This window comes from Corvus moneduloides, chromosome 4 (genome assembly GCF_009650955.1).
Source record: "Corvus moneduloides isolate bCorMon1 chromosome 4, bCorMon1.pri, whole genome shotgun sequence".
Classification (NCBI taxonomy): Eukaryota; Metazoa; Chordata; class Aves; order Passeriformes; family Corvidae; genus Corvus; species Corvus moneduloides.
This window is the reverse complement of record NC_045479.1, coordinates 32,555,292-32,581,344: the sequence shown is the minus strand read 5'-3', so window position 1 is coordinate 32,581,344 and position 26,053 is coordinate 32,555,292. Positions and strand designations below refer to the sequence as shown.

Below are 26,053 nucleotides of genomic sequence, written 5' to 3'. Positions count from 1 at the left end.
GACTATTCATTCTTCCTATAGTTTCTCCTCTTTTTTTCCTATCCTAAGCCTTGACTTATCTCTATCTAGTCTCTATATTTAGTTAAATAGAGATGCTGATGATGCGAAAATCTTTCCCATCAGATGTTTTCACGTGTTTTCCACCTTTTCATGTCAGGTTAATCACTATCTCCTTTTCTCATTAATTGTTCTTTCCTATCTTTTTCAAATACTCTGTGGTGATAGTCTCCTGTAATAACTACAGAGTCCTAAATCCAGGAAATCAATGAAATTGTTGATATGGGTAATTTCTGAGAACTAAACTTAGCACTTGTTTTCTGGTTTTATTGGTTTTGTTGTTGTTGTTTTTAAACAGAACCATTTATACAGAAGAGGATTGGCAGGAAATAAATCATGATAGCAATGGTGTTAAACCTCACTGGACACTGTTAGTCTATGTGAAAATAAGTAGGAGGTATGTGTCAAGTTGAAGAAAATTATCCAGACACAGTAAATCTCCAGGGTAAGCTGCTTTTAACCATTAGAAAAAGTAGAGTGAAGGAAATAACGTATTATCTTTTCCTGATCCTTATTTAATTTTTTTAAGGTTATATAGAGACTTATTCATCCCTTTAATATTACTGTAATGGTTTATTTGTGTAAATAATTTTATATATTTGTCTTTTTCCACTTCAAAGGGATCATGTATTTTACACACCATCTATAGCAATACTTTTCCATAGCATGATAATTAAGTTATCCTTCAAAATAAAAAATCCCAGCTACAGTCAAAACTTGGAAGCAGCATCTCTCTGGAATCTTTACACTGTGAGATTCTCTTAGTGCAAATATGAAATATTCTCAGCTGATTCTGATATCCATAAAAATTTCTATACATCTGATAAGTTTTTAATTCTAAAGCCATTATATTCTGGTAGCATTTCAATATGTTATAGTCACAAAAGTCAAGTTAAGGAGTCTATTATTCTGCCAGTATAGAGGAGTTTTTGTAAGAAATTAATATAAGCAGTCTACAGGCTATTTTATTATAAGACAATAGCATGGTTCCATTCTTTATTCTGTTTTACATATACCAAGTGTCATTCCACTCTTAATATGTTCCTTTTATTCATCTACATTTCAATGGTTCCCATGATGGAATTTTCTACTTAGGCAAAAAACCTTCTTGCAGACAGTTGAAAAAAATTTTTCACTTGTATTTTTACTCTTATTAGAAAAAAAGTTCATTACCTCTTAAACAGAATAAAATATTTGTTAGAAAATCAGGAATTCCACAAAATTGTCTCAATGAAAGAAAAAGTGCTATTTATGCATAAATACAATTACTGGAAGGCTCATTCTTAGTCAATTTAGATACAAAGTATATGTGAAAGCAGAAGACAGAGCTAGCCCAAGATGATTCTCTGGCATAAGGTATACCTAAGTGGGGGGTTAACTCTGAAAATTTCCTTTCAGTATAGGTTGTTACTGTGTAAGTGTGTCTAATTTGTGCACAATAGTACCAAACTTTTCTGTGGAAATTGATTCCCTTAAAGCCCAACTCACTTAAATGATATTTGAATACAAATCTTTGGAGGAAGGAAGAAAAGAAGACTTTCCCCCACATTTGTACTGATAAACCATTCCCTGGCTTCTTGGCCTGTTCATATCCTCCCTGTTTAGCATTTGCTCTGAGGGCTCTTCTGAGCTTAGTGTGATCATAGAATGGGACAATCACAGAGTGGTTTGGGTTGGACCTTTAAACATCATCTAGCTCAACCTCACTTCTGTGGGCAGGTATACATTCCACTAGATTTAGTTGCTCAAAGCCTCATCCAACCTGGCCTTTGCAGAACCTCCTTCCAGTGTCCCATCATTCTCACCATAAAAAATGTCATCCTTATGTCCGCTCTAAATCTATCCTCTTTCAGTTTAAAACCATTTCCCCTCTTCCTATCTCTACATGCCTTTCTCCATCTTCCTTATAAGCCATCTTTATATATTGGAAGGCCACAATAAGGTCTGCTCAGAACCTTTTCTTCTGCAGACTAAACAACCCTAACTCCCTCAGCTTTTCTCCATAGCAATGGTGTTCCATCCCTCTGACCATTTTCAGAGAACTCATCTGTATTCCCCTTAATCTGCCCATATCTTTCTTGCACTGGGGAACCCAGAGCTGGATGCAGGATTACACGTGGGGTCTCACATGAGCAGAGGAGAATGAATTCCCTTGACCTGCAGGCCACATTTCTTTTGAAGGACTGCAAGAGCACAGTGCTGGCTTACATCCAATTTTTCCATCCATTTGTATCCCCAGACTTTATAGAAATTGGGAACTGCCCTGACCCACGTGCAGAACCTTGCACTTGGCCTTGTCAAACTTCATAAGATTTGCGTGGAATGAAGGTGTTGCGTGTCCAAGTTTGTGACTTAATGCTATCAAGGAGAGATTGAGATTGCTGAGAAAGATTGAATTAAGGTGGGGAGAGTCAAGCAGGATGCAGGTACCTTCTCCAAACAGACTCCTGCGAGTGGTGGTTTGAGGCCACATTCCTCTGAATGCCTCAAAGAAAATTATTCCAGAGAGCCTTACCTGGACAATATGCAAAGGATGTTTTAACTTTTGAATACTGGTTGATCTGTGATCCAGATGAAGGATGAATGCACATCATGTAACTCCAGACACTTAGTCAGATACTTTAAAGATCTTAGCAGACACTTCTCTACTTAACAGAGAAGGCATTCACTGCCTTCATGACAATTATAAGCAGAAGTATCTTTCATACCACTAGTTACAGAAAAAGGTAAGATTAGCCTTCTGGAATCTAGTTTTCTAAGATGTTGTGACTGTTAAAAATTTTTTCTTTCCCTCTGTTATAAATATTGAACAGAAGCAGTAAAAGAAAATTTTTTAAAAAATATTCTTTACTTTTATGAGTCAATTAAAAACGAAGGACTGATAGAAAAAAGGTGAAGGAAGAACAGAAAGGAGAAAACAGAGAACACAGAAGACATTCTGTTGAGGAGAATAATTTTCATTAATTGGAGAAAAGCTAAAACTTAAGTATTCTTATTTCAGAAGCTTATGTTTATAAATGTGAAAAATTAAAGGACAGGTGATCAGTTAGATGAATAATAAAGCAATTTTCTGTACACTATCTGATCATTATGCTTATTTAAAAGACAATCAACAACACAAGCTAAGCATGAGCATAATCACATTTCATGCATGTTATCATACAGTAAATTCCCTCTTAGACATTTGCATATAGAAGAATTACATTGCGTAATGTGAGATGAAGTCCCAGTTCTGCACTGAGTCATAGACATGAAGCATTTATCTCTGAGGCTCTTTTTACTGAAGGCCTGTTTAATAAGCATTTTTCCTAAGTGGTACAGGGCAGTTGCTACCATGCAGCCTTACACATTAAAAAGCATGTCCCTCTTTACAGGAGGAGCCCTTGGTAAAGTCTGCTAGCAGCATACAGAGAGAAAATCCTACTGTCTGCATGACAGCTGTTTGTGTTCTGTTTTAGTACAGAGTCTATCAAACATTTACCACGAATCACATCTACCAAATACAGTAAAGGACCAGCTCTACAGCTGCAACCTGGTATCTACCTGTTTAAAAAAATGCATTTTGTTTACTTCATTGAACCAGTAATTTGAGAAGCATCACGTTGTGTCTTACAATTGCAAGCAATAGCCTTGATCATGCCCAGCCCATGTCAAGAACATGCTATGATGGATCACAGCAGGGAGACCATACCTCACTCAAATAAGATTAACTCTAAAAACTGACTATCATCTATGGCAAAGTACTGGAAAACTCCCGTGGTGAGGAAACAGTGGATCTCCAAGGTGTCTTTTTCACCAGCATTGTGAGCTCTGCCCTGAAGACAGTTTCTTCCCCCCACCTATTTACAAGATCCCTGATCTGGCAATTTCAGAAGATTCTCAAAGCAGGTGATCATCTGGATGCTTTGGCTGAATCTTTTGAGACAGATAATCTAATATTTTCAATTTTTTGTAGACGTTCATTGAAATTGGTAATACTCATTATTAATATGGATTTTTAAAGGCCTAATACAGTGTTCATATCCCCTGACTACTATATGGCGTAATTTCTGCTTGCCACGGCTGAGATAATTACAAAGACAGCCTCTAAATTACTTTGTCAATTTGTCAGGAACAGATTTTTACTTAAATGATACACTTTACTGCATATACACATAACATTGAACAAGCCAATGAGGGCAGATTTCTTATTTTGCTTGAAAAAATTATTTATCTCACAATAGAGCTGGGTCTGGATTCTTTGAGGATTATAATTATGCTCATCTCATAGTTTCTTTTTGTTTTTTTTTTCCTTTTTAAGAGAAATACTGATGATGTTAGAGTTTAAGCATAAAAGTATCAACTGTTTAGCAAATTGAATATGATCAGCTTTCTCCCCTCTTATTCTTCAAAAATGGACTTATTTATTTTATCTAAAAATGGACTTATTTACCAGTTTTCATACTTTTTTGGCATTCTAGAGCAGTTAAAAAATTTACCAGGCTGCCTGCTGCACAGACACACATATTTTGGTGCTTGTGAATTTGTGCACTTGACTGTGAAAATGTACAGAAATTAAATCAGTTTTACTTTAAAATCAAAACCACCTCTCCATTCTTCAAAGTCTTACACTGAGATTTTCTACAATGCTTCATTTTTAGTCCCTACATAGCTGTCCACATGCCCATTTCTAACCAAATCAGTTTCTCTTGTCTTCCTCTGTCACAGCCTGTCTTTTGCTTACAGTCACACATTGCTCTTTGCTATACTGACCATGTAGGGAAGCGTGAGTCGGTTCTGGGGGTCTGCATTTTGAATACTGTAATAACTGTTTAGATCCTAAATGGTAAATCTGAATCTATTCCTAGATCAAAAAGTATCATTTAATATATATATAGGGTTACCATCCTAAAGGGTACGGGACTGTGATCTTCCTTCCATCAGGCTCATGAATTGCCACTCAAATTCAAATTTTCAAAGAAAGATCTATGAGAAGAAGGAGAGACAGGCGTAAAAACTAAGACATATGGACAGAGAGTAATTTTTAGATAACAGGAACCTCAGTACTTCTCAGTAAATAAAATTACTTTTAGTCTCTTAAGTAACGTTGAGCGTCACTATCCTATCAAAGCCAAAAATAACACAATGATAAGTAGGGAATTTGGCAGTATTACAATGGGCAAGAAGAAATATAACGGAGGCAAGATAGTGGAGGTGTGGCATGAGTTTGATAAATGCCTTTAGAAGCCCACCAAATTACACAAACTGAACATTCCTGCTCTGAACCCTACACATCACATAAATCCTTAGTAATAACCAAACAAAAAAATAGCAGCATTTTTTGAAAATCAATTTTCCAGGAATCATAGAAACATAGAAAGCTTTGAGTTGGGAGAGACCTTAAAAATCATGTAATTCTCACTCCTCTACTGTGGGCAGGGAAACCTTTCACTAGACCTGGCTGCTCATCCATCCTGGCCTTGAGCACTTCCAGGAAGAGAGCATCCAAGACTTATCTGGGGAACCCGTTCCTGTGTCTCACTGTAAAGAATATAAATATATCATGATTTTTTTTTTCCCAAGGGCTTGAAAATCTAGTTCTAAGTCACTTGCTAGAAGCAGATATTTTCTCCTACAATAAAAGCAATTTTGACTTACTAAGTATATTTTCTGACATAAGTTAACTAGTCAGCATTATAATAATAATAGAAGAATTAATTTTAATAGTATTACTGATTTAGGAATATAAAAAAAAATTTAAATCTGTGGCTCAAAGATTTCTCCAATGTACTCATTCCCATTACTCTGCTTGTTTATCTCTTCTGAAATATCCAGTTGTTTTTTACCTACGTCTGGCATTGCCATTTCAGTACAAACAAGGTTTAACATGGATAAGAGGAAGCATCCCTCATAGGTACCATATCTATCTTGATTACTTCTCCAGCTCTGTTTGCAAATATTAAATTGTTCAAAATTGTCTCTGGAGCCTGCAAAATTAATTATGGTATCAATACCAATTGCTTTATTTTTTAATAATGAGGTAGTGATAAAATATTACATGGCAACTTCCTTCATATTTTCAAAAAATATGCAGAAAATTATTGCCAGAATCTCATTTGCTCCTAACTGTTCCTTTTTGGAAAAGCTCTTTCCCACTCACATTTTCTTAAAAAATGAAGAATCAGCTATTGCCAGGGAGAACTGGTGGATATACAACTTATACAATCATTTCCTGCATGAATTATATTCAGGTATGGGAAAGCAGCAAACTGTAGCAGAAACACCCTACATCTCTTGCAAATACTGATAGTTCTATTGCATTTCTAATGATAGATATTAATATCTGACCCAAATTAATACTCTGCTTCATGCATTCCTTTTATACAGTATCCCAAGAAGAACAATCAATGATAGTTATTGCTTCAGAAGTTAAAATGCAGCAGAAAAGGAACTAGGAAAGCATTATTGACTGTGTTTCTTTAGCAGTGTGCTAGTTTCAAAGATGTATGGTTAGCTTGTGTGGGAAATGGAAGCACTTTACAAGTCTCATGTCTGGCCATATCCCTTTTTCTAGCCTGAACTCCATGACAGGATAAGATATAATTTTGTATCACTCCACACGTTTCAGTGGTAAGGAAAGCCAAGCTTCAGTTCTGATAGGATGTTCAACCCTTTTTAAGTGTCAGGGAAACTATGAAATCCTAGTTTTGGAGGATTCTCTTCAGCACATTTAGTTGGAGAGTTCGTGTTAACATATTCCAGATACTTCAAAGCTTGAAACTTAAATTTTCTTTTCAGCACTTTTCTACTGCCAGAGTATATTAGAAATAGATAACATCACAGAGTAAAGTGCAAAATCCACAATTTAATGTGAGAACAGGTCTAGTGAAAAGAAAGGGAAAGGCTCAGGTTTTTTCAGATGTTTATTTCAGCAGTTCTACATCATATTACATTGTATTCACAAAGGGAATTAAGCAATTACATATTGTGAAAATGATTAAATAATATGTACCTGAATGAAAAAATAATTTACTTAGCAAACAGGAAGTGGTACCATTCTTACAAAACAATAACACTGGAAAAAATCTTACAGTGAAACAAAAAAATATATCTGTTTAAGAGAGAGCTCAATACAAACATATATCAAAGAAATTTGCAAAATTTCTTGTTTAAATTAGTTACAACAATGAAAGTAAGAGATATTAATAAAAGGAGATAAAAACTTTAAAAATCTCAAAACACATAATTGGGTCATTTACTGAGGAAATGAATACTGAGAAAATGAATACATTAAAAAGTCTTTTAATTGCTTCCTGTTAAAATTATTCTTTAGGTTAATTTCCTCAATTTTTAATATCAAGAGAAAAACAGAAAGAAAGACTACCTTAGATCCAAGACCTTAATCTAGATGCAAACTACTCATCATTCAAACTATAGATTAAAGAGACATAAATCTAACCCTGCATTTTCTTGTACAGGGCAAAAGCTTTTACCTAATTGTCTATTCAGTTAGTCTCAAAAAGTCCTGAAATCACACCAATTCATCATTCTTCTTTAAAGTCATAATAATATTTCTCAAGATCATCGAAGTATATCAGAAGCATTTGCTATCTGCATCCATGTGAACCACAAATTGTTTAAAATCTTTTTAAAAGAATTCAGTACTGTGCTGGCACCTAATCTTGATAGGAAGAGATTTCAGATAAGAAATCACACTTTAAAAAGCCACACTGAAGAACTATAGCTCTTTCTGGAAACTAACACCTTCTTTTTGAGCAAGTTCCTTTGGTGAAGTTATCACTTTAGAGATTACTTATTAAAACTTATTCTTACCTTAACAGCAAAATATTTTGAAATGAAAGTAGTTCTGCAGATTTAAATTTTATCTCTTATACTAGTAGTGGTTACAAAGTTAGACCAAACAACTTACTGCATTTGTCATATTAAGTCTTTGTAATAATCTGTCTCCACTGAATCTTCACCATGCTAGTTTTGGGGGGAGTTTTGCTGAATTTTCGAGTCTGACGTTTAAGTTTCTGAAATTCTACACCCATATTCCATGACCTGAATCACCCTCTTTAAATAGGTACTTTTCTGCATTGAGAACCTGTGCATTAACAGTTAAAAATCAAAATGTTAAAGAAGAAATCAAACTCTATTATGCAAAAGGCCATGAGTGCTGTCTTTGACCCTTTCAACTCTTATAAATGGATCTTATAAGCCCAGTATAAACATGCACTCCTCCTGGTAGTTTTAGTTTGGAAGAAATAAAGGAAAATATTACTCTTTTGAAAGAAAAAAAAATATACAGATTTGGTGCCATTTTGATCCCAAAAAGCTCTCATTTTCTTTCACTGACAGTGGTTTTGTCGCTGTTGTTTGTTGAAGCATATGCACACACTTGCCACACAATCATTTTAACATTCCCTGATCCATCCATGTGACCTTTTAAATGTATATAACAACATCATGTTTAAAAACTCATTGGTTTTTGGAGTGAAACCAAATTTAGGAAAAACATGGGATTTTTATTTACTTTGAACCAGAGTCACTTTACTCTCAAAGTACTGTGTGAATCCTGGAAATAATAAAGAAATTTCCTAACAAACAAGGGTTGAACATTCTTTGTATGGCTTGGATTACAGACACATCAACTGAAAGGCAGTTGAACAAGTCTTCTTACCATAACCAAGATATTTGTTTTATTCAAGTGTAGAAGCAAACAGTTACTTCATTTTTCAGATAACTTTACAGAACAGCAGAATGTTTCCGATTCACGCACTGTTTAAAATTACATGTAAAGAGGCATCCACAGTTTCATCTTTCCTGAGAAGCACTGGACAAATAGTCTATAAATGACAATTTTGCATACAATTGTGAGGTGGTTATGAGTCAGCCACAAGCTTGAGAGAATTTTCATCCTACTACCTCTTTTTTCTTCATGTAAGTTTGACAACAGATAGCAAAAGGTTTGTAAATTAGGTTTTATTAAAGCACAGAAAATAAGATATTGAAGAAAATAAAGTAAATAAAATATCTGATAAGCAATTCTAACCATCCCAATGGTTTGTTGGAGGAAATGTCATCCTCTTGATTCTTTTATTCCATTTCAGCAACTTTCTTTGATTTACAGAGAAAAAACTTTCCATGTCCTTCCTGCGAGTCCAAGTAAAGTTTCTTGTGCCTGTGACTTACTAGCTGAAATGTACTCTGCTTCTTTCAGCAGTCTCCCACCTATTTCGATTTTTCAGGATTTCTTCTTCTTGGATTTTACACATCTATCTGTTTCACATAATAGTACAGAAGTTCTCCTGAGCTAAGTGTTGTGAATTCTCAGGGAAGGAGAACTTTCCCCTCTACAAAAAAATCGCTCCTCTTTAAAGTGGAATCAATGGCAAAAACATAGCCAGGGAACCTTCCTCTCTGCTACTTGGCTACATCTTTTTAACCAAAAAGCATGGATGCAAGAAACTGAATGAGCAAGCTAGGCAGTTAGACCATATTTTAGCATCACAGTATAATAGATTACAGGCCATTTTGCTTTTGCTAATTATTTACATTTTGGGATATTGAATGAGCAGAAATAATTCAAAATGCTTCAAACCTTTAGTGCTACTATCATTGTCATTCTGCTAAGTAAGAACAGAGCCCTTATGTACAGTTCCATCTTGTAGACTTGGCTGTAGGCTTAACTGAACCATAGAAATACAACGGATCTGTGTAATACTGATAGAATTATTACAGGCTGAAGGAATGCTATCATTTTTCTTTTACCTTGATCAGGCCTTGATTCATCGTTGACTCTTTCTCATATCATAACATGCAATTAATTAATGAAAACTGAATTTGTGAATCATGTTAGCACTTAAAAGCTCAGAAAGAGTCTATAAAGTTATCCATCACCAAAACCAATAGGTTTACTTCTATACTGTCCCTTAAAATCTCAGAAATTGCTTAAAATAATGAAATTCCTATTATTGAAATAACTAGGATAAATGTTGTGCAAATAACATCAATTTAGCCATAGTATTAATATTGGATTCTCATTTTCTCAAAAAGTTCAGTAATGATAATAAAAAAACCTATTGTGAAATGAGGAGCTGATAAGAATTTAAATTCAGAAGATTTTTGAGCTGTATCCAAATTAATAGAAGTCATTCTGGGAAGAAAAGCTCTTTTAATTTATATAGACATTAGCACCATAGCAGTACAGTAAGACCGAAAAAATGTACTCATCTGGCACATTTCTAGCAAAGAGTTTAAAAGCTTCTCAGCCATGGATATCATTTTAAATGGAAAACATTTTTTTTCCCTCAGTACAAGTTGAAATACTACACAGAAGTATTTTATCATGTTAAGGATAAAAAAAGCCCGAAAAACCTAGGGTCTTTCTTGTTAAGTGTGAAAACTTCCCACCCCATCGTTATGAGCTGATACATAAGTATATTAATGAATTTAAACAAGCAACTTGGAAATTTGCTCTCTAGTAAGACTGTGACTGCTGGAATTTGACTAGAATGAGATCTCCCTAAGAACAAATTGCTAAAGGTGGGTAATCAGCACATAAACCCCCAGCTGTAGGCTTTGTCAGTTGCTGCCATGGAGAGAGACACTCATTGACACGACCCTTGCTATTTGGGGAATGTCAGAGGAAAAACCTCACTGTACATGTGCACATTTTTAGCACCGAGAAGATTCTGGTTCTCCTCTGTCCCAAAGTGCCTGAGTATCTCAGTAAGGCTGCCTGTGTCTGAGCACCTAGCAACAAGTCAGGTGGGCATTAAAGAACAAAACTCTGCCAGAGTCCACAGCGGTTCTCTTTGCACTGGCACCTAATTTTGTACCTGTTTTCATACTTGCTATGAAAACACTGGACATTTTGGTGGTATTTGGATAAAGGTAACTACAAAGAAGATGGAATATTGACATATTAGGCTATGTAAAAATTATTTTGTTGCTTGATAAGGGAAGCGGTAATAAAGATTGACAATTCTACATAAATATTTTATACTACACATAATATATTCTATACATATATGTAAACACTTGTGATAAGATAGAATGATGATTCATGCTTGAAAAATGCTTTATTTTGTTGTGGCTCTTTTTTTTCTTCTTAAATAGAATATTAGATATGAAGATGTTTCTAGAAAAAGGTAACTTCACACTCTTAAAATTGAACAATTATATATTATATTGTTAGAAAATTTATCAGGGATCTTTTACAGTTCTGATTCTGTTACACACAATTTATCTGCTATTTGCCAGAATAAGATATTACTTTTAGGACATGCTTAACATTGACAAAGGAAGCCCTTAGAGAAAGCTTTTTATTTAGCTAAAAAGTAACCATTCTGCATGTGATGTGAGCTGATTATAATTCATCTCTTGCCAGAAAGTCAACATCTTTTCAAATAGTCCATTTCCCTACTTAGTGACCCTTTAATATTATTCTAAGCATATTCTAAGTCAAGGCGAACTATCACTGTTCTGAAAAAAAAAAAAAAAAATTGAGAAAGCTGTCTATTATTTAACATCTAACACAGAGAATGAGTCAATAAGTCACACAGTCAGTGATTCTCAAAGATCAGCTCCTCCAGACTCTAAAAATATATCAAGCCAAAAATGACAGCCAAGAAAAGGTGACAGAAGGCCTTTACAGGCGAACAAGGAGAACCTAACAAAATTTAAACGTAAATGAAACATAAAAGAAGTGAAACCAGGGCCTGGTTACCAGAAGGAATATAAAGAGATTTATCCTAAAAAGCAAGGGATATTGCAGGGAAAGAAAAATTCCACCTGGACTTGTGAACCTGCTGAGATATATGCAGGGAAAGAGGAAGGACTCCTCCAAATGTATCATCAGCAAAAGGAAGCTGAAGGCCCACCATCATCTTTGCTGATTAGAGAAGGAGAACTGGTGACAAAGAACATGGGAAAGGCTGAGGTATCCTATGCTTTGATCATTTTGTCTTTGCTGGTTATATATGCCTTCAATCATTACTGACCAATAATAGAGACAAAGGTTTTTTACTTCTTCATTAATAACATGGATGATTTTAAAAAACTGTTCAGAGTGTCAGGAATGTATGAGATGGGTGCACTCTGTTACAGAGGGACCTCAAATTCTGGATAAATGGGTACATTGGAACATCATGAATTTCCAGAAAGAAAAATGCCCATGTCCTGTGACTGGGAAAGAACAACATCAGGCACTAATGCATGCTGGTGATCAACTGGTTAAGAATCAGCTTTGCAGAGAAGGTCCTGGAGGTACTGGTGAACAAGCTGACCATGAAACACCAAGGTGGCCTTGCAGCAAAGAAGTCCAAGATGACCCTGGAATGCATTACGCAGAGTACTGCCATCAGGTTAGCTGATCCTTTTCCCCTTCACAGCCGTGATGAGACACACCTGGAGCATCCTGTTCTGGATTCCCCGTCCAGGAGAGACATGGACTTACTGGAGCAGGTTCATCAACATACCACAAAGATAACTAAGATAATTAAGGCCTTGAAGAATCTTTCATATAAAAAAGAGTCTGAGGTCTGGGTCTGTTCAGCTTGGAGAAGAGAAGTCATCCATATTCGAGAGAGCTGCTCAGAAAGCAGACCCAGGCTCTTCTCAGTGTTATTTAGTGACTGTACAAGAGGCAATGGGCAAAAACTGAAATACAAGAAATTCCTCTAAAATATAGTAAAGACATTTTCACTATGAGGGTGATCAAACACAGAAGATTTGCCATTTATTTTGCAGCATCCCCATCCCTAGAGATTACCAAATCCCAACTGGACACAGACCTGCTTGACCTGTACTAGCTGGCTGTGCTTTGAGCATATGGATTGAAGCAGATGATCTACAGAGATCCTTGCCAACCTCAGCCATTCTGTAGTTCTGCAACATTGCTTCTTTGTGCATATACTCTTTTAAAACCCTATACATGCTCAAATAATTTTATTACATAGACTCACAGGATTATAGTTTAATTTAGGGAGGAAGGATATACAAAAGACATTTGACTTAGCCTCCCCAGTCAGAGCAGGGATGTTAAATGGCTAAAGCAAAGTGATTGTGTCACCAGTTCTTCAAAAGGGTCTGGAAGACGATATAGTAATTAACCAAGGTGCCCATTTCCTCCATGTACTCCCTCATGTCATTAGAAGGTGTTCTTGTGAGACATTATGTGACTGATTCAGTTTTATACAAAATATAATAACAAGTATGAAGTTTCAAAATTATTAGCTTCCTGGATACAGATATTCTTAGGAAGAGAACTGTTTTGCTAGTTCTTGCCCAGTGTCACTTTAGCTCATTCCAAAAAGTCTGTGGGATAATAAAGATAAGACATTTTGTTTACTTTATCTTGTTTTTTTTAAGTCATTAATTAATATTAAGTAATTAATATCAGAAACTACTTAACTGAACAGATAAAAGAAGCAAAATATATTTGATATTTGAAAAAAGTTTCTGAAACATTTTGCTTCTTCCAGAAAGTCTCTCATACAAAATACAGTGATATTTAGCTAAAATAGTGGGTATCAAGAATCTTGGTACCTTTTAACAATGTATAATACAAAATATTTATAAAATAAAGTTAGATTTTTTCATTTCTACATCTTAAATAAAGAATAAATTTTACAATACAGCTTTAAAAGAACAATCTTGCCATGGATTGATAGTATTTAGAATTTTTCATATATTACTCTTTGATTGGCCATTATAAAGATTTGTGTTGCAGCAAGGCTGGGAGATTGCTGCATCTCAAAGCTCAGCATGAATTTCAATTGTAGATTATTTCACATAGCTGTAGCTTAGAAAAGTAATTTTGCCAAAGATTGTCTTCTGCTTTATTTCAAGCATTGTTTTTCTCCCATTTATATGGACAGTCTAAGAACTATAAATTGCTGCATGACAAATGGAATAGTTTTGTCTTTTTTTCCGTGTTATTCACCTTGTTTTTGTTCTTTCTCTGTAGCCTCAGAGCTTTATGCCCTGGTTAGTGCCTGAGGCTGATAAGAAGGAGATGCCTTGAGTAAGCAAAATAATTAAGCCCCTAATCAAGTAATGAATTTTCTGTCAATCACTCTTTGATGCTACAGGTGACACCTGCCTGACACTGTCAGTTCTGGTTGACATGGATTTCATGTTAACATAAATCTCTTGACTCAATGATCACAAAGCTATGAGTCCATCAACTCCTACATGCAAAAATATTTTTTCTGCTTCAACATGATCGTTAACATGTCAATGCTAATGACTTGAAAAGTTGTCATTCACTGTACTAAAATATTACTAGAAAGCCAGATCCTAGGTTAATGTGTTGTATTCTGATGGCTTTTGAGGAAAATGGCAACTGTTCAAGACATTACTTCGACCCATGATGAGTAAAACTAAGTAATCATCATCTCCAAGATTTCTTTTGGTAAAACAATTCTACTCTGTTGTATAGGGAATATTTCTAGGCAAGTACCCATCAGGTGGAATATGTTTCTATTTTATTTTCTGGCAAAAACACTTTTCACATTTGCCTAAATGAACAGCATGAATTTCCTCACGGACAAATTTTTGTTTGTTTTACATTTCTGACCTGCTAAATTATGTTATATCAAATTATGGCAAATTGCAGGACGTCATATCATGTTACATAGTTTACATTACAAGTCAATTCAACTTGACACGATATGACAAAGTAATGCAATATATCAGTTCTATAAGCACATTCTTTAAGTAATGGGAAATATTTCAGCATACAAACCAGGGCACCTATTTAGTATTAAATATCCATCATCTGCTTCAACAGCAGTGTATGGAGCAATCGGACCCAGTATCTACAGAAAGGGGATATTTTTGTAGTCTTCTCTGCTAATCGATTAAGCAGTACTGTGGTAGCATTCTCTCCATATTGCACAAACTCATTTCATTAAAACTCACACTCTACATGTCAACAGTCTGGGAACATTACATATCTCAGCTGATAAATTTATGTGCTATTGAAACATACAGCTTGGGTTTTAAGCAGCACTGGTCTTCATTAAAATCGTGATTGAACCTGGTATTTCAGTAATCAATCTTCTCTTGGACATTAAATATTTGTGTAAGATTGTGATATGAACAGTCATTTCAAGGAAAACCTTAAAATTATTTTTTCTCAATAAAGATATGCCAGTCAATTGTAGTAGAAATCTGTATAGCATATCCAGCAGAAGTGACCAGGATACTAGTCCCTGTCTCCACACCGCAAACACTAAGCAAGATGCCAGTCACATTTACACGGCCTCACCACTCATGTTCTAAGGATTCACCTGGACAGCAAGGGCCCGATAACAACATGGCATCATTAAGGAGGTGCAATATATGTTTACAGTGAGATTGCCATGCAAAACACAGGTACTTTAACTTGTTTTGGTAACAGGGAGAAGTCTGAGCTGGTATGTGGGACTCCATGTGAATTTGAACTAATCTACGACTAGTTTTTGGAGAGTGTACAAACTAACCTCCATGCTACTAAAGTGAATCTGCTCCTGGTTGCACTGTACTACATTAAAAACTGAAGTTGTTTCTGTCAACTAACCCTTGCACTCAACAGGAGAGACCCTTACAAAGGTAACAGGGCTTTCAGTCAGTGCCCCTTTAAACATCTGCCATAGTGAAAGGAAAAGCGTGAAGAATAGACAGAATGCTAATAAAGCAGCCTATTTTCAAAGCTGTTATCCCACGAGTTTCTCAAATTAGATGGCTTAAATGAGAAGGGAAAATATTTCAGAAAGGCACTTATTCTTTGATACTTTCCTGTTTAGTTACCCATGTAGCCATCTGTACATTCCTTTCTGCCATATTGATAAGAGAAGCAATAGGAGAAAGTCTTGAGAGGCAGAAGGCTGCCTAACCCAGCATCTTAGACATAATGTTGGTGGTTGAATGAAGAAATGGGGGTATATGGAGGAGAAAGGAAAATGGCCAAGTATTACATGAAACAGACAGTTAGAATTTTAGTAATTTTGCACTAAAAGATATAGATACTTCTATATGTAAGAAATTATTTCATCCTGTCCTTTGCAAAAGATGGCTTCTGGGGAAAAAGTAAACATTGTTATCCAGTAAATTATATCTGGATCTTATTCTTGACTCCCAAAAGTGTGCATTGAAATATATTTCCACTTTTCAGAAAAATCATTATTCGGGCAAACAAGTATTATTTTACAAAATAGTCTTGTTTAAACTTTTTTGTAAAGCATACTAGAAGTCTTTGAAAAGTAAAAGAAATAGTATTTTAACAATCTATTGCATAAAACAGTTATGTCTCAATCTAAGTATACTAATCAGAACATAGCTAATCAGTATTTTAATTGCTAAGTAGAGCTTCTTATGTTTCAGATAGGTTCTTTAATGTGTATCTGCAAAGATTATAGAAAATAGAGGTTTGTGTAATTGTATATGTAAGAATGTTATGGATCTTGAAACTAGGTTTCAAAAGAAATTAAAATGTTCTGTTTACATTTCAAAGTCACAAGATATTATTTTTCATTATCACCATATCTATATATCTATCACAAAAATGCACACAGCAAAATCCTTCCCACCTGACACTAGAAGCAAGTCCATTTTGGCCACCCTTTTTTGTTTGTTTGCTTTTTAAATAACAATGGAGTCTTAGTTGAAGTAAGGAGGCAGAGAACACAGACTAACAGTTTATAAAAGATGCATCATTCTTTGTTGTAGATACTGGAAATAACACACTGTAAAATAAAGTCAGAGTCATAGTACTGAACACAACAATCTTCTATGGTAAATTTGTAATAGTTCTCTAAAAGGTGAAACAATTTTTTTGGATTAATAGTTCAATGACTAAAATTTCAGGATGATAAGTTATTTCAATTTGGCATGATGTACCAATAAATTTCAGAAATGCTTTTCTATTTCTTCGCCAAACAGATTTTCACTTCAAGATGAAATAGTCTTTTATATTGCACATAATTAAATCTAAATTAAAAACAAAAAACCAAGCAAAACAGTCCACACAACTGAAAACTAAAATCCTTTTTAAGGCTTTTGAAAGCCTCTGTATGAGCCCTTGTGTATGTTTTACTTGGGTAAGATGGGTTTTATTTGAAGATGAGAATTTTGACATGCAGTAATGGCACTGAACCAAGTATGTTTGCTTGCAGATCTTGTATCTGTGACTGAGAATGGGCTGTGCATTCTTGAGATTCTGTTACAGCGTTTGACAATACCAAACAATCTAAATCCTCATCACAGAGCAGGAAGACAACCTACAGGAAATCTCAACAGGAGTCTCTGGATATGGAACAAAACTAATATCAAGAAGATCTAGTGTTAATGAATATCTTTTTGTACAAATCTCATATGGCGATAGGAGGGATACTCACAAGAAAAGATTCATTCCCTCAGTTAAATTATCCCTGAGGCTGGGAAGTTTCAAGCTATTAGAAATAAATAGTCTGCCCTTATATGTTTATAAAAATACTGGATTGGAAAAGATAACCTGCAGGTTTTGTTGAGGAGAAAAGTCAGTTACCTGCATGGAATTGTGGATTAAATTTTTGAGCATTTTTAAAATTTTTCCTGGGCACTGAGTGTGTCTACTTCTTTATCAATACAGGATTTTTTTTTTCACATTAATTTCTAGGAAAAAAAATAATAGGTTTCATCTGCATGTACTTACAAGACTGCTATTGCCTACAGAGACTAAGTATTTCTCCAAAATGATCTGGAAGTCTGCCATTCTTACAGCATTAGAGATACTGTTTGCAGTACTTTTATTTTGAATAAATGCACCACATCCAGTAAGTGATCTTTATTGTCTCTAAACTTAATTGCTTGCTCTTTATGGTTCCATCCATACACCCGGGCAATTTTCTCTACCAAGATCATTATGAAGCAATGCACTATAGTGAATGTTGCCATGTGTTCAATATTTCTGCTCACATGTTTTTTCTGGGTTTCTATCTATCTCTTCTTTTATACTCACTCATTTCATATGTGTGGAGATGCTTTCAGTATGGAATTTGAACTCTTTCTGTTAATGTAATTGTCTACCAATATTTACTCAAAATCAGTATTGGAAAATATGCCCGTGTTGCTTTTACATGGCCAGGTAATTTCAATTTCAAGCAAGAATTTGTCTTTCATTCCTGAGGTTTTGTTTTGTTTTTTCCCCTCTAATAATAGCAAACTAAATAAAGCAACTAAGAGAATGGTATGGATTTGTACATGGTTAAGTTCCACTTGGTATGTTCATAGTGGTGAATGATGCTACATCAGGTTGGCATATGGTCACTAGTGAGGTTTCACATGTCTCAAATTAAGGTCAGTCCTGTTTAATACCTTTATTATCACCCCTCAAGCTCCCTTACTGCAAAGCAGAAAAAGCCAAAGTCCACAGCTGCTCCTCACAAGACATTCCCTCCAGCCCTTTCATCAGCCTCCTCTAGATGCATGGAAGGACTCTCATTCCTTCTCAAATTGTGGGTCCCAAACTGCACACAGTGCTCAAGGTGAGGCTGCACTGAGTACAGTGGGATAACAACCTCTTTTTCCCACCTGATCATGCAGAGTTTGTTGTATCCTATGATGCGTTTTGCCCTCTGGGCTGTGAAGGACCACTGCTGACCCATGTAGAACCTGCTGCTGAGGAGTACCCTCACATCCCTTCCTGAAGGGCTGCTCTCCAGCCACTCCTGTCTCCGTTTATATTAGAGCCTTGCAATACTCTGTCCCAGGTGCAGAATCACAGAATCAGGAGGGATGGGGGTCTGCGTCTCACAGAGGACTGACAGATCCAGAATTACAAAAACCAAGAAAATAAGTTTTTGGAAAAACTTGCTTCAAAAAAGCCCAAAAAACCAAAACAACAAAACCCAAAAACTACTTCACTATCAAGTATGTAGTGAAATACTTTTAAAAAATTGATCAGATCTGGGATTGGTTTAACAAGATCAGGTAAACTGTACAGATAGTTCTTAAAGATCCTTATTGATTTAACAGTTTAACTAGTGTTGCAGCAGGTGTTTTGATGGCAAGGGAAGCTTGAGAGCTCTAGGTGATTTAAACCTCCCTGTCTGGCTGCCAGTCTGCCTTTCCCCAAGGAGGCACACACCAGAGCAATAAGTTCTTTTCTGAAAGTGAGCAGAGATCTCATTTTTCCTCCACTGACACTTTTTGACAGGAGGTAGGAAAGACATGCAAAAAGTGCAAGGCAGTTTTAAGGTGAGGTTAAATGTCATAGCTGTTGTAATTTAACAGTTTATAGCTGCAAAAAGGAGAAAATTCCTCCTTCCACCTCATTACTCTGACAGCCTTAGTCTCCCTGGTATTTTGATGATGTGATTCAGGTCTCAGATTCATCAGATACTTAGATAAATGATTGAAATTACTTACCTATAGAAAAACTATTCATTTTCTTCTATGAAGCTAGCTTTTCATCAGACTTGTTCTTACTGGCTCATGGAGAGGCTCGGCAAGCTTCACAGTCACAGCCTTTCCAGAAGTGGGAAGGCCTAGCATGATATTCCTTTTGGTGTTGGCAAGATGCTGAAGTGCATGCTGTTGCATCATACTGATGCACAAACTCACTTCCTACAAGGAATAGTAGTAAAGAATACCATATGATGGTTAATCTATATGATAGATTATAACACAGGAGAGTGTGATTCAACTGCTGAGTGTGTAAGGCCATCTATGGGAGTGATATTTCAGTAATTTCAAAGTGCTAAAAATCATCCCTAAATTCCAGAGACTGTTCTACATTATTTTCAAGAGATCCATTAATGCTCTTTGGAGTACAGAACACAGAAAATAAAACAAAATATATTCCCTAGCGTATTAAAATATTTTGCGTATCTGTGGTTTTCTTGTTGTTTGGTTGGTTTGGTTTGGTTTTTGTTTTGTTTTTATTTTGTTCCTTTTATCTATTCTGTTTTCTTCATGAATTTGCAAGCGGAAGATAGGTAAAATACCTTATTAGCTTCTTTCATTCTTATAATGCATATGAACAAACAGCTAGGGAAAGCCTACTGGCCACTATATTTCTTCAAAAATAATAGTCTTATAAAGTAAAACCTCTTAAATTTGAGTTACTCTAACTTTTGTCATATAATATCAGAAAATTTCAACCTGACAAATGAAAGTTGATCAAATAGGATTAGAGGAAATACTGCAGAAAGGAGGTAAAGCTTCACTAGAGACATTTATGGACTCCTCCTTTTTTAATACTGTAATTTGATTTTGCAGAGAACTCTCCTATCCTTCCATATAATGTTTGGTACATTTGAAAACACGAATTAGAAATGCTTCTTGGCTCACAGAAAAATTTGCATGCTTGCCAAGGTTTTTTAAAGTTAATTGCTGCTCCAAAAGTAGTCAAATTAGAACCCAAAAAGTGTTTCAATAGAAGTTTTTTTAATGGCAGTACATCTCAGGAGTGTCTTTCTAATAAGATCCATACAAAATACATATTTCACCCACTTAAAATAATGAAAATTTGGGGCATCAGAAGTAATAAGCAGTCAAGGAATTATTTTAAATTTTTTGAGATAGAATTTTTTCATCTGCCTTAAATTCTGATTAAGTAGTTTTCAAAATTTGAGAAGATATGGACAGTTGAAAAACGTTTCCAGTCTTCAGCAGCAGCTAGAAAAGCAAAGCATAAGTAGTTTTATGTGCAAACAAATAATGTACCTTTCAAAACCTCATTAACAGACACAATTTAAGATATAAACTTCATGCTGATGGATGTTAAGGGGCAAACTGGTATACTTAAATATACTGAATCTGATTCCACTCTCATTTATTCCATTGGCTTCAATGTAGTGACATCCACCAGTGTGAGAATGAGGCGAAATGGATATTAATTGACATTCAGAACAAGATAAATTACTGTAATTTCTTCAGTAATGTTATTTATCTCTCTATGTCATACAGTAATTGTAATGACAGCATTAAGTTGGAAAAGCAATATTGAATCTCCCTGAACAAACCAAATTTTTAATTGCACCTGAAAATACCTACTGCAGAAAATTCTGCAGATTTGTTGACAAGAAGAAGAGACCAGCTCAGGATATTTCAGAATAACTTCTATGCTCAGCAATATATGAAAGAAAGAAAGAATGTAAGAAAAGTTTAAGGGTATATAATATTCTCACTTTTTGAGGCATATTTACTTTGTACTGCATAGCAAGGCAGAACAAGAATCAAATTTACAGTAAAAACTTTATTTTAAATTATCTTTGAACCATATACTTACAGGTTTTCCTACTCTAAAATTTGGGCTTTCCAGAAAAGTAACGGGTAGTTATTACAGATTTTCAAATGTGGTTTCATAGCATTTGGTGGATGGGGAGTGGTTTTGGGGCACAAATAGAAAAAATCCAAAACTTTGGAAGTATTTCAAAACAAAATGCTTTACTTAAAATATATCAAACTAAGATAATCATAGAACAAGAGAAATAACATCCACTTTTATAAAATTAACTTAAAAATACATAATCTGAAAGATATTACCCTGAAGATCATATGAATTCATTTAGTCATGGACTTATCAATATTTTTGTGAGGTATGTCCTTTTCAACAGAAATACCATCTGCTTTACACTTTTTCTATTAGGACAATATAAGTGACCAAAATTGTGTTATTATTTCACCTGAATTCTCTTAAGAGATGGAGACAAAGTAAAGAAAGAGAAGTGAATTCTAGTGCTTATTTTTCTTTTTTTTTTTAATTCTTAAGTGATGAAAATATATCTACTCAGTTGCTTAAATATTAATGCTTACTAAAATTTCAGATATTTTGCATTACTAAAATAATGGGCTAAAAGATACAACACAAAACTTGTGCGAGGCCTTGGACTTGTACCTGTATCTAGGCAAGGTATCCCACAATTTAAGAAGCTGGATCACATTTTGAGAGTGTGTTGAGGAATTTCAACCAAAATAAGACAGCTTTGCAAGTGTGAACTAGCTTTGTGTGTTCTTTCCACCACTATTTCTTGAATTTCTTTACAATAATCAGAAATTATTCTCAGGGGAAACCATCTTTTCACTCTTGTTCACTCAAAATTGTGAAATTAAGTGTGTGAAAACATACATAGGTCATTAGACTTACTTAAATCTTAGCAGAATTAGTGTATATGTGTTGTCTAGCTAATGGCCTGTGTAAACGATACATATGAAACAAAGTTATTCATTTAATAAATGCTTAAACAGTGACAAATCAGTCCTGAAACCTAGAAAGACATATAGAGGGAAGAAACAAATCAGTTCATAGCACATCCTGATCTTAGAAATATCCAGGTTTTCCCTGAGAACATTCATTATCCATGCCCCTGGCTCTTTCTTCTTCTAAGCGCTTTCCCCACTAGTTACCTGTTAGAGTTCAAAGAATAGATGATAAACAGTCACAAATTAGTTTTTTTCAAAAAATATTCCTAGAGATATTATTTTTATCTACTGCATAGAATTATGTGTTATCACAAACACATTGACAAATCTCAAAGAAGAAGGAAGAGGAATGATACAAGTAAAAAGCTGTCTTTTTAGTATCCATTCAATGTAATATCTTTACCTTCTAGAGGCTCACTCGGGGAGAAGAGCAAACTCTAAACTCAAACAGCTCATAAATAAGCACAAGGGAAAACCAGGGGCATTGCATACAAAGGTCAAAATTGTCCTTTTGGTTTTATGATTTGTCTAGTACACAGCAGAACAGGAAGGAGTAGAACCTAAGGTATCAAGAAAGGAATACAGCCAACACTTAAACTTACTTCAGCAAAATTGGACACAGGAGATAAGTAGTGTTGGAGAAGGATTGTTGAAGAATGTAAATAAAATGGGTGTATTTGTTGTATTGCCGTAAATTCCTATGCAAAACTTTTTTTTCTTTTTTTTAGGAACTTGTTAATGTAGGAAAGAAGAAAGAAAGTAAACTAAAGGTGGAACAGGGATAGTAGTGGAACCAGGACAGGCAGAAGACTGTAGATTATAAATTTAACACCATAACAAAGAATTTGTGCTTCAGCTTTCTTCCCAGAATATTTTCATCTATCTATGCTATACCAAATTTTGTAATACAGTTCTTTTCACAAGTGGCCTAAGAGGATATCAGAAGGCAGCAGAAGATTCCACCTGAAAATGGCATAATATGTGGGTACATCAGAAGTCTCTATCAAGAGAATGGGGCAGAGCTATTACTGCACAACATGATAGACAAAAAAGAAAAAAAAAACCACAACGTGAAGGTAAAGATAGAACATAAAGCTACTAATCTTCATTTACTTTCTATTATTTAATATCATCCTCCCATTTAAATCTAGTTTTAATGTGTTTTGTTTCATCTTACTTTAGAGAAAAAATTGAGATAATTTTGTGTTGCTCTTGGTTACTCCCCAAACCCATATATCAGAAAAAAATATATTTAAAGAGCTAGTGGTTACAGTAGCCAAACATTTAAAAGGAAACATATAATTGGGCCCAAAGGAGACAATATGGAATGTGATCTAGAATAGTTAGTTTTTCATATGAGCAATATATAATAAGAAAAGGCTGTATTACCCTCTCAGGTTGTGACATTCATAAGTGATAGCATATAATGCTGAAATATCCATGGATATCTAGAAGCATGTTATGATGCCTCTATATATTTAAATGAGAAGCCTAGGAGATTGGGAAAAACACAGCTAATGTGCACATTTCCTTTAAAAAATATCTTGCTGATGGTAGGAGTCCCTAGGGAGAGCTTAATGAAAGCCTCTTTACCTGAGTCTTTCTGAGGTCCATAGGAAAGGAACTGCTTTAAGAGAGTTCACTGGAAGTGGGATAGAATCAATCTCTCTTCTTTATTCTTTAGCCTTTCCAAGGCACTAGACGAAAGGAACTTTCAAGTGTTGCATACAGGAGCAATATGTACTACTGTAATTTTTTATTAAAGCCTTGAATATACTGTATTCCTTAAATAGAGGAAGATAAACATACTAGAAAATGCTCTTATCTCAGACTTACTGCTTTTAACCAATATAGGCTTTTGAGATCCCCTTCTCCTCCAGCTTTGTTACCTACTTCTATCTAGTTGCTTTCTTTCAGCAGTACATCCAAAAATATGACAAACGCCTGTCACTTGTAACTAAAAATCCAGTTCAGCATATCCACTGCACTATCCAGTACACCACAGACAAGCTCATACATCATTTACTCTTGGTAGCATGACAGCAGCCTAGCCAGTGTGCTGAACAAGAAGCTACAGATAAGAATTTTTGTTTTTCTCAGGGCTTAACTCTTGCTTAGCCCTGCACCTGAAAATTCGTGCTCAATTTTGTTTGTACTCAAATAGAGTGCCAACTAGGAAATGAAACAAGGCCAGGACTTTAATGTGGTAGTGCTTTTTCCATCTCTGCAGCAACTCCCGCGCTTGGAATAGTTCAAAAAATGTCTGGCTGCTTCTGCATTTTAGAGATCTTTCATTTTTAGGTCAGGCTGCCTCACAAGCTACAGACATGCAGTAAGCAATTCAGATTAGAAGGAACATGCTTTAACTCCTATATAAACAGAGAAGTTTAAAAGGCAAGAAATTCTTTACAGGTTTTATTTTTAAACCTCCTGTTGTGGTATATAATCCTTATGCTTTACTAAGCAGCTCCTGGAGTGTGGCAGTACAGATGCAACAACAGACTTCTGTTACATATCTATCAGAGATTTTCAGAATGAAATATTGTAACTCTCCATGTGAAAGGGAAGAACATCATAGTAAACAAGCAGATATCTAACTCCAAAACTAATTTGTAGTACTTTAAGGGGAGTTCTGCATATATCCAGGTTTGGAAAATATTTTGTAAAATTAATATTAATCTATAACCAATTCAAAATCAGAAGAATTATTTTGCTATTGATTATTCATTGTTTCAAAAAACAACATCCTCTGGACAGTCAGCATCAACTTATGGCAATGTTATATGCAGCACAATGGATTTTTGCTTTTTTGTTTAAAGGTTAGGGATTGTCTTTTGCTTGGGGGGATTGCTGACAAAGCACTTGGCAGTAGGTACAACACATCTACAGTAAGTATTTTACCTGCAAACATGCTGCAATAAAGTGCCATCATTCAATCAATACAGACTACTTAGTTAACATTTTTCTTAATGTATCTGGATTACTAGTTCATTAGATCATTACCTGATAAATAGTGTGGGTAATGAATTGAGAGAGTAACTACATACCTTCAGGAAGAACCTGCCCGATAACAATAATCCATTAGAGAAACTGGCAGTATCCTCTGATCTATTGCCCGCAAAGCTATGACTTGATGGAGAGTTTCATTCCCTCTGCTCAGCACTCCAGAAGAAAATCAGCACAATTTAAATATTTCTCGGGATGTGACAGCTCTCTAGATCCCTGGCTGCATTCTTTTCCCAGGGGTCGACAATCTGGTGTTCCAGTGTGCATAGAGCAGTGAAGATGAATTGAAAAAGCTTGAGATAAATTAGGGATGGCTAAGTTAAAATTGTCTCTGCTCCCGAGTCTCTCATCTGCAGTCTGCAAGCCTATTTTGCTGTGAAAAAGCTAGATGGCAGGCTGCCTCAGTGAGTTTTTCTTGAGCGACAGGGAGCATTTTCAATGAAGAAAAATTCTCCCATTATCTAAGCTAATGTGACTGCAGCTAAATCTAGTCTTAAAAGTGTCTACTAGCATGAAATTCATTCTCACTGCTGCTTTCTTTCAAGCCACAGGTTAAAAAAGAGACAGGACAAGAGAAAAAAAACCAAACCAAATAAAAAAGCATCATCCTAGATTTTTCTATATTAAAAAAAAAATACTCAAACTTTTTAAAGTTGATAAATGGCAACATATTTCACAATATAACTATGCCCAAAAATCTGTGTTGGGAGTTATCACTGTTTCCAAAACTTTATCTGCTTATACTCAATTTGTTTTTCCACTCTCTGTTCTTTCTGTTTTGTTTTTTTTTTTAATAAGTATCATGTTGCAATTATCTTCATTTTCAATATTCTAG

General features: G+C 35.0%; 1 protein-coding gene across 5 annotated transcripts in view; it reads right to left on the bottom strand.

Moving 5' to 3' along the window:
* The window catches only part of MGAT4C (MGAT4 family member C), a 339,257-nt gene extending 313,618 nt beyond the window's left edge, over nt 1-25,639 (bottom strand). For 3 of the 5 annotated variants that reach the window (XM_032107337.1, XM_032107343.1, XM_032107338.1), the window contains exon 1: nt 25,260-25,639. The gene's annotated coding sequence lies outside the window, so the exon portion shown is untranslated. The remainder of the gene's footprint in view (nt 1-25,259) is intronic. The other 2 variants (XM_032107341.1, XM_032107344.1) reach the window with 1 other exon arrangement.
* Nucleotides 25,640-26,053: the final 414 nt, after the last annotated feature.